Consider the following 3996-nt stretch of genomic DNA (forward strand, 5'->3'; position numbering starts at 1 on the left):
GGATTGTGTTACCTCATATAATCTATATGTGGGAAGGCTAAGTGAACATGTGAAGGGCATGTGCATTCCCTATGCCTGGCATAATGTAATGCCTTTTATTCTGCCTTTTCCTTCCACCTGCAAGTGCCTGCCTGGTGAGACAGAGACTGCCAAGGTTCAGCGAAAGGGCACAGTTCAAATCACCTGTCCACGCTAACATGTAAGCGACACGTTTGTGTAGGCGGGTTGTGGGTTCTAGGAGAACATTCTGGAAAGCTAAATAAGAGGCATACATGTTCCCAGACTCTTGATGGTTCAGGCATCCTCCCTGAGAGCCGAAAGAATCTCACGTTCTCATCCAGCAATGCTCTGTCGAGTTGAAATGGCCGACATCATTGGGCAAAGGTGGCAACTCCCCAAGAACCAGCAACCTCTGAGTAGATGTTCCTCTGTGCCCTCCTGCCTTGAGCTGCTGGAGGGGGTACAACAGTTAGGATATACGTTTCTTGGAGCATTAGAAATTTAAAATTACTGCGGCATACATTGCAATCTGACAAAATATTGCATTATCCCGGATTCCCCTGACATTCCATGCCTTAATATTTAACTTAGTAGTACCAGGCAGACTGGTTGCATATATACTGATCACTGTGTATATTTATTCCAACTTGAGAGAATTACAAATGATGACAACAAAGGACCCATGATTCGATCTGTCTACACCAGGCTTGTCCAACCTTTTTGAATGTGGAGCCGAAGTATTAACTTTTTGTCACCCAGTGGGCCGGCGAGCCAAAAGTCAACAACTTCACCCAAAGCAGTATATTAAAAAGCGATATTGTGTGACCTTTGACACAATAGCATTACAGGCAGTGATAGCCATGCAGTCCCAAAGATAGCTTTTGGTGTCATGGGCAGTGATCATGGTTAGTTGCTTGTGATTTCTTTCAGTGTCTATGTGTTAATATTTCTCAGAAATAGTGGGCGCAACCGAGCGTAGCGAGGGAGCTACAAGGATCCAGGGAGGGTTTCGGGGGGTTCCCCCCAAGAATTTCTTTTCAAATATAGGGTTGAAATGGTGCATTTTACAGCAGACAAGGTGACCAAAAAGCCATAAGTTTACAATCAGTTCTAAAGGGGAACATGAAAATTCCATGTCACCAACAGCAGAAAAGAACATTTTACAACACAACACATTTTAATGATCAATGTGTCCACAGTGTAAGACAGCACTGTCACTGATGTAACACATTGTCATGCTGGTTGTGCCCAAAATATGCCCCTGTAGCAACATGTCTATGCTGGCTATTCCCAATTTAGGCCAGCATTGTCCTGTACAAAGCATGATTGATGCTGCCTGAGCATGTGCAGTGTGCCCAATACACATGGCAGCTTATCTCTGTAATACACATTACTTCTGTGGTGATGAAAGAAGCATAATTCAATTCAACAGATAAAATGTGGAAAAGCGATCACCCAAAGGTGAACCTAATTGAAGAAACGCAATGTGAGCACAATCTAAAAGTATGCAACCTAGCAGGCCTAGTGCACACTTTAACTTTTCTTTCTTTCACCAATAAATCGGGGGAGAGTGCAAACACAGTCCCCCACTATCAGAAATAATCCAGTGTTGTATCCCACATTTGGGGACATAGCAGGGGTCAGCAAATCCGATGTGCAATGGGTAAGCCTCACCCTGGGAGATCTGCCCTTGAGATCAGATTCTCCCCTGCCAGCTAAGTATGAGTTGCATGCAAGAGGGCAGGGGTTGGGTCAGTTCTGGAAGCCCCACTAAGCGAGGGTGAGAAGGCAGTCCCTGACCCAGCCCCAGCCCCCCCGGAAGCTCTGAGCGGAAGCTCTAAATAGCCTATCATATCATACATCACAGCAAGGTGTATGACTGAATTGGCAAAGGGACTGGGGCTCCCATCTGCGATATGTCAAGCTCTCACCCCACCCCCCATGTGGATCTGAATAAAATATATGTAAGCAATTTACAGAAACATTGGCAGGTGGTCCACTGAGGCCCATTTGCAGGTTGCAGTGTGTTATTGGGGCACTACTAGGGTAACATATTGTGCTGTACATGTGGTATTCGCCATGCTTTGATACCCCACTGGCCACATCTATAATGTCCAATGTACTTGGTATAATGCATGGACATTTTCATCAATCCGCACTGTGCTTAGAGGAAACGTAACTGAGCTTGCACTGTTCTTCTTTGTCTCGAGACGAGGAAAAAAAGCACTGCAAGGCTAAGTTTGTCAGCTGATAAAGGTTCATCTTTGGTGACATTTGCAATTCAAAAGAACGATTTTTGGGGCAGACAGGCTGTCTCGCCGCAACCCCTGCTAAACATATGTCCAGAGATGACAAATCTTGAAAGTAACTCCGCACAATGGCCCACTGAGCAGCGGCCCACGGCTAATCAGGGGTTCAGGAATTCGTTGTGCTGCCCACGCCGAGAGGAACTCCTGTACAGTACCTGTCCCCATAATCCTTGGCCCGGGCCAGCACTCTTTTCTCCTCACCTCGCCACCTCCTCCCTTCATCTCGGCTTGCCGTTTGCCCCTCGGAGCACCATGCAAGAGAGGAACGGGCATGTCTGGGCCGGAGCCCATTCCTCTCTTGCATGGTGGGTCCTACGTGCCTGAAATGGGATATTTAAATGCAAAGTAATTGCTACTATATTAATCCCATTGTTCATAGTTTGTGGGAGTACTGGGCATTTGTATGGACCCCTGCTCACTGAAAATGAACGATATTCCCGAGGTAACCCTCACTATGCCGTGATACAAATTAGTCTCTCCTTCCTCCATCATCAAGTCCCAAGATCTTCTTGACGAATTTATTTATTTCTGCAATGTTTGTCGGATATATTAACGCGTCGTGGCTGAGGACTGTAACTACCTTTGTTGATCCCATGAGGTCACCAGAGGAAGTTACAGTTTTGCGGACAGGCACATTTTTTTTTAATTTTTACATTTTTTTTTTACTCAAGAGTTGTTCAACATACGGCCTTGCGGGCCACATAAAATGGGTTGGAGGGCCGCATTCTGGCCCGCGTGCCATATGTTGGACAACCCTGGTCTATACCCTCTTATAGTACCAACTGTGACCGCTGCTTTTACAAAATCAAGTTAAAATGATTGCAAAAAATAGTCCACCCACCAACCTACCCATGTCCAACCCATACGAGTAATCCCATTTGAGCAGCATTGCTATATTTGAACAAATGAAACCAGAAAAATGTCCAGAGTTACATGCTCAGGAGGGGGTCTCAGAAGTCTCCCACAGCCACCTCCACCAGCCAATCACTGGCACTGCAAATACAACACATATATGAAACCATCACATAATAACGTATAACAATCAATGTGAAATGATTACACTGTCCTTTTGGTTGAGGTTAGTGTTTTTTTTTCAGGAGATGGTTTGTGGGAGGTCATCCCCCACATGCAGATCTCTATACGCTATGTGAATGAATGAATGATATTTTATTTATATCGCGTTCGTACACAAGTGTTTTAGAGGGCGATAAATCTGAGATATAACTTCACCTATGCCTCATCCATTAAGATGTGGAAATATACGCTGCTGGTCAAACTGAAGCCCATGAGATCCCATATGAAGCATATTGCAAGGAAAGTGTGTGGTTTCTCCATTTTACCAGCCATCAAATGCTATCTGGGGAAGTAGAGTCTGTCCTGTTGTATGGGCTAGATATGGCGTCTCTTGACCTGGGGCCCGGTCTAGACACTATACGAGGGATCGTGTGGAAGAATGTATTGGGTCTGGCATTATCTATTCCTAAATCAGTGATTCTCCATGAATTTAATTTGGTCTCTCTTCATGCTAGACAACAGTGGAGACAACTATTGGTCTACTCCAAGTTCTTGAGGCTTCCTGCTAATTCTCTTTTTGTTGACTTTCACCACATGTCAGAACTTGGCACGGTTCCCTCCGTCAATCTGTTGAGCATGAGTGATCTATTGGTGCAAATCGGATCGTCAGATA

General features: G+C 45.1%; 1 non-coding gene across 1 annotated transcript; it reads right to left on the reverse strand.

The window, feature by feature from the left end:
* Positions 1–1561: 1561 nt before the first annotated feature.
* Positions 1562–1723, reverse strand: LOC138527717 (U1 spliceosomal RNA). The gene has a single exon (XR_011284020.1). It is a non-coding gene; the product is annotated as a U1 spliceosomal RNA (small nuclear RNA).
* Positions 1724–3996: the final 2273 nt, after the last annotated feature.

Source organism: Ambystoma mexicanum, chromosome 14 (genome assembly GCF_040938575.1).
Source record: "Ambystoma mexicanum isolate Mex_15411 chromosome 14, UKY_AmexF1_1, whole genome shotgun sequence".
Classification (NCBI taxonomy): domain Eukaryota; kingdom Metazoa; phylum Chordata; class Amphibia; order Caudata; family Ambystomatidae; genus Ambystoma; species Ambystoma mexicanum.